We start from the raw sequence: 6,468 nt of genomic DNA on the forward strand, positions 1-6,468 counted from the left end.
ACATTGAGGAGGAAGAAAAAGAAGAAGAAGTTGAGTACCCTGAGCAAGTTGAACACCATGAGAACAGTGAGCCACCAACAGATCTTGATCTACCTAGTGACATGGAAGTGAGTACTGAAGCTCCTGCCTGCATCACTGTCCCTCTTGAGACATATCAAGAGCCCAACGCTTCATTGCCTGAATGTCTCAAAGAGCCATCTTATGTCAAGATACTCAAGGATTTGTGCACACAAGCACACAAATCTAGGAACCACTTTCCTAAGAAGATCCTTTGAAGCAAGCAATTTTACATAAGATGGCGAAACATCCGTCCAGAGGGGTATGAAGTTTTGAAGAAGAAGGGGTGGAAGGGATTGGTTGGACATCCGCATGATAGGGGGAAGCGCTGTAAAGTTTTCTCCTCTAGTTTATTTTCTGCACTTCACTCCACAAATTCTTTCTTTCCTTTTTTCATTATATTGCGTTTCATTTTATTTGTTTTTGTTTCTAACAGCAATTGATCTTTTGATATTTGTTTCTGTGAAAAAATATTGCTGTTAGTTTTGTGTTGACAGGTGTTTTGGTGTTTAAGTTTAGGGGACTCCTTGGCCTTGTTCACACTCAGATTTCCTTACTTCCGGTAATGTATTTCTATACTACACATTGAGGGCAATGTGTAATTCAAGTTTAGGGGTATGGAAAAACACTTTGTCTGTTTATTTTTGTTCTTATTTGTTTATTTGTATTTGTCTTTTTGTGTCAAAAAATTTGAAAAAAAAAATTGTGCTATGTTGTTGTCAAGTTGAGTTAAACTGTGACTGTGATTTGCATTTCATTAGGAATCTGAGTCCTTTGACTTATTTTTGGGTAAAAGAGATTTAACTTGTTTTGAGAAAAAAAATATATGAGCACATTAGCATGTTTTCTGTGAGGCATGATGTTTGAACTTAAGCATGTTCCTTTTGAGATTTGGTGGATGACCTATTGATGAATAACCTTAGATTACAAGATACAAAAAAAAAAAAAGAAAAGGAAAATGAAAATAAAGATCATGTTGAGTTTTCCGTTGAGTAACCGGCCCTCTTGCCTCGTATTCGCGTCAAAAGATGTGAAGTTTAATGTTGATTTAAGATATGGCTAGTCTGGCTTCATAACCTTTTTGGCTTAAGTTAATAAGCCCTTAGGGATATTCTACAGCTAGTGCCCTAAAGCCACCTGACTTGGAAGTCATTGGCCTAAAAAAAAAAAACATTTTTTTGCCTTTGTTATTTCATCTGTTAGGGATTCTTACAAATTTTATGGAACTTGTCTTGAGTTTAACCTGAAGACTTCATGATTGTATGCTAATTACACTTTGCACTTTTCAGAACATATAAGGTCTCGATTTGATTTTGGATTTCCTTTTGACTGATGGTATTTGTCTTTTTAAGCTTGCTCATGAATAAAAACAATGGTTTGTGTGAAACTTCTTTCTTGTTAACAACATAGTACTACAATGTTTGTGGGTATCATTCATGTTAAGCCCTCACGAGACTTCACTCGTCCACTAGGGATGCCTAGGGGTTTAAAAGGCTTGTTGCATATGCTAAATGCAATCGTCTCTCCCACGAAAGAGGATTTTATGTTTCTTGCTTTCATTTTAATTTTTGTTTTGTTTTGCTAAGGGACTAGCAAAATATAAGTTTGGGGGTGTTTGATAAGTGCTAAATATTGCATATTTGGACCCCTTTATTTACATTAGTTAATCCTTTAGCAGTGGTGTTATTTAATGTTTTGTGTTTTTAGTGTTTTGTAGGTTATTGAAGAAAAACTGCAGCTGTAAAGGGAAAAATGCAAAGTTTGGAAGAAATCACACTTTGAGAAGACTTAGATGATGTGGTTAAGTTTAACCCAATCAAGGAGAGGATTAAATCGAAATTTCTCTAACTGGAGTCAAAATCGGATTAGATTCAAAATCAGATTCTGTATACGTCTCAATATTTTCACCATAATTTTTCGTTCAAATATTGGATTGAGATGATTCTAGTGGAATTGGGAAGCTAATTCAAAATACTACACTTCGTTGTGAAATAGGATTTTCCTAATTCGAACGGTTACTATGCCAAAATCACCCCGCAATAAAAGGACACAAATATGGACAAATCCCATTCCGATTTTAGACTTCTATTTGGACTGGGAGACAGACCTCCAAGTTATCTAGGTTTACTAGGGATTCTAGGACTTCTCTAAGCCTAGAAATAGGCCTCTTTGCATTCAAGAAAAGATAGATAAGGCAGGAGAACAAAATTCCACAGCTTTTCTCTCTTTAGTTTAGTTTTTTTTAGGGTTAGGTTTAGATTTAGGTTTTATTTACATGTGTAGCTAAATTCCCAACTAACGTTGAGGATGAAGCCTCACCAATGAAGAACGACATCACTTTTATGTAAGTCTTTATTTATCCGATTCTATTGAGTTTTATATTTCAATTGTTTTACTTCTATTTAATTGGATTGAATGATTCTTAGATATCTTTTGTGATTCAAGGATACACTTGATGATTTGAGATAATTCAATACAATCGATTGCTTGATTTTATTTGCCTAAAAATTGGATATCATTTTGTTAAGTGCTAAAATATTCATATTTTCAGCCCTTAACTTGCATATTTTAATCCTTTGGTTTTAGTTAAGTAGGTCATTTTAATTCATTTTTGTGTTTTCCATACTTTTGTAAGCGTTTGGAAGAAAATGAAGTAAATCTAGAAGATTTGGGCTCAAAGAGAGAAGAAGGGCAAAATGGGAGCCCCCTGACACTGCGATCGATCACAAGGTACCTGCGATCGAGTGCAGTACCCGAGAAGATCAAACACAAATTAGGCCAGGAGCGATCGAGCGTAGGACAGAAGAAGGATCGATTGCAGACCTGCGATCGAGCGCACACGGGTTGCGATCGTTCGCACCCGCGCACATGAGACACATCAAGTAGAGGCCAGAATGTCTCTCTTTCCATATTAGGGTTTTCCAACTCCCAATTGTAATAAGTTTTGAAACCCTACGAAATCCCTAGGTTTACTACTTTGTCAAAGACTTCTAATGCCTATAAATAGACCCTTAAGCCTTTAGAATAGGGAGGCTTTGTAAGGAGAAGAAGAGGAGCTCTTCAAGTTCAAGTCTCGGGTTTATTCTTTTCCTTTCTTTTCATTTCTTTTATGAAGATGTTTAACATCAACTCTATGTGTAGCTAATTTATTTAGTAGGGATTGGAGCTCTAGTTATGTTTTGTTAATATTTCAATATTGGCGCATTTGTGATGATCTTGTTGTGCTATTTAATTTGATTAATACCTGCTTGCATGAATTCCTCATATGTGTGCCTGATCAACATATGCATGTGGTATGGACTAGTTAGTTAAATCAATTTGGATGACTGAGTCCTGGGTTTAACATAAGTAACAATATATATCCACACCGGATTCTTGGGTTAATCAACATTGGGAACCGGGAGTATACACCCATGCCCTAGGCCTCATGTGTTTGTCGATTTTCATAGAACATATGCTTTTCTAAAGAACAACTTAGTATATACCATACTAAATCCTTTAGGAAAGAAAAGAGTTAGAGTATACACCCATGTCTAACTCGTTGCTTATGGAAATCTATAGCTTAAGGAGTATACACCCATGCCCTTAGGTTGACAAACATTAGATAAATATAACTTGATCAAAACATTGGCATATTGATATATTAGCTTAATATAATTAGTGGTGGATATCAAAGCCCTACCTTTTTATTATTATCAGCTCAAGATTCAACAATCCTCGTGGGAATGATTCCGTATTTGCACACTATGCTACTGTGTTGACCTCATGCACTTGCGGGTAAAACACACAATTATTTGCCTATTAATTTAGGTAGGTAATTGTGAATAATAAGTTTTTGGTGCCGTTGCCGGAGATTGCGGTGAATTTTGTTTAAAATTATTTTCCTTTAGTGTGTTATTTTGATTTACAATTTTCAATTTTGTTTTTGTAAAAAAAAATTTCTATTGATTCTAAATTTTTTCTCTTTTCTATTTTAGGTTGCAGATAAACATTCTGTTATTGCGATCAATCGTCAACTAAGTGCAATCGAGTGCAGTGCGATTGAACGCACCAACCTGCGATCGAGCACAGTTCCAGGGAGCATCCGGACTAGCAGCACTGAAGCTGCCTGATTGAAGAAGCAATTCAGTTGATGCAAGGTCGTCGATCTCAAACCGCAACCGTTCTTCCACTCGATCCTGAAATTGAGCGGACGATTCGACAACGACCGAGAGACAAAGAAGAAGAAGAAGAAATTGATATGAAAAATTTGCAAGAGAATACAATTGGGCCAAGACCATTAGAGGCAAATCCACCACGGGTAAGGAGACCAATGAAGTAGGCATATGTTCCAGCAAACCTCCATCAACCCTCATGCATAGCATATCAACCGGAGGTGGATGGCAGCTATTATCTCTCTTCAAATCCTTAATGCATTGACTCACTTCAGAGGCACAACTACTGAGGATCCCAATTTGCATCTTAAAGAATTATTTGATTTATGCAAGTTGAAGAACATCCAAGGCCTAACTCTAGAGAGACTTAGGTTTGACCTCTTCCCTTTCTTTTTGAAAGATAATGCTAAACTGTGGTACAATTCCTTGCTTGTAGATTCTATCCATACTTGGGAAGAATTAACCACCAAGTTTCTGAAGAGGTTTTTCCCAGCCCAGAAAACGAAACAACTTAAAAGGGAACTTCAAATGTTCCAACAACAAGATGGAGATTTGTTCTTTGAGGCCTGGGATCACTTCAATTCCTTGCTTCTAAAGTGCCCACATCACAACATCCCTCAAGATGATCAAGTACAAATTTTTTTATGAAGGTTTAGATGATATTAACAAACGGATTGTTGATAGAGCTTGTGGAGGTATGCTGATGGAGAAGAGCAGTGAGGAAGCCATATGGATCTTTGAGAGGTTGAGTGAACACACTCAACAATTCCCATCTAGAAGGAGGCAAGATATAAGGAACAAAGGCAAGAATGAAGAAATTAGTGGAGTGCAAAATCAGATGGTTGCTGTAGAAAAGAAGTTGGACATGATTGTCAAGGCCATGACTGCTAAGAAAATCTCACCTCTGCAACATGACACACCAATCCAGGTATGTGCTATTTGTTCTCATATAGATCACACCCTTGAGACGTGTCCTTTATCTCCAATTGCAGAGCAAGAAGAGGTGAATTGTGTGGGACAAAGCAACTACCCCTACAAGAACAATTCATACTCCAACACCTACAAGCCAGGATGGCAAAACCACCCTAATTTATCATGGAGTAACAATCAAGGACAAAAGGGTCCCCAACAAGCAAGCCAGCCAACTCAAGAGTCAAAACTGAATCAACTAGAGAATATGATACACACCCTGGTGGCTTCTCAACAGCAGTTCATGACTTCACAATAGCAATTCATGGCTGATCAAAGACAATTCAATACAAAGACTGATCAAGCCATTCAAAGACTGGAAGTGCAAGTGGGGCAATTGGCAAAGGAGCTGAGTGAAGGAAAGCAGGGAGAATTTCCAGCCCAGACAATACCCAACGCAGGGGCATCAGCAGCTGGAAGCAGTCACAGTTCTTAGGAATGGCAAAGTCATTGGAACTGAAGAGCCACCTCAAGCAACTCCAGAAGGACCATCAACTTCTAAGGTAAATAAAATGGAAAAGGTAAACGCACCCCCCTTTCCTCAAAGGCTAGTCAAACCAAAGAAAGAAGAGCAACTCAGGGATATCTTTGAGACCTTGAAGAAAGTAGAAATCAACATTCCTTTATTAGATGCAATTAAACAGATTCCTTCATATGCTAAATTTTTAAAAGATTGTTGCACCAACAAAAGGAAGTTTCAGCAGTCTTGTTACGAAAATTACCACCAAAGCTAACAGATCCAGCTAGTTTTACCATTCCTTGCAGGATAGGAGACCATTCTTTTGAAAAGGCACTATTGGATCTAGGAGCAAAGGTGAATTTGCTGCCTTACACTGTATATGAAAAGCTGAAATTGGGGGAACTTCAACCAACCTCTATCACCTTGCAACTGGTAGACAGAAGCATCAAACGACCAAGAGGTATACTGGAGGATGTGTTGGTAAAGGTAGGTACATTTATTTTACCTGCTGATTTCATTGTATTGGATGTGGAAGAATCCTCTATGCCATCACCTTTACCTATTATCTTAGGAAGACCTTTTATGAGAACTGCTGATACTACAAAAGGTGTGAAAAAGAGTATAGTGAGTATGAAGGTAAATGGTGAGACAATAGAATTCAAAATATTTGATGCATTGAAATTACCTCACGAACATTTAGAGTGTTTTGATGTTTGTATTATCCAAGATGTTAGTGAGACAATTTTGCAGGACCAACATAAAGATCCATTGGAGGCCATCCTCACCGATAGTCTCACAAGGCAGGACATTGAGCCAGAACTTGAAGAT

The sequence above is a fragment of the Corylus avellana genome, chromosome ca2, assembly GCF_901000735.1.
Source record: "Corylus avellana chromosome ca2, CavTom2PMs-1.0".
NCBI classification, from domain to species: Eukaryota; Viridiplantae; Streptophyta; class Magnoliopsida; order Fagales; family Betulaceae; genus Corylus; species Corylus avellana.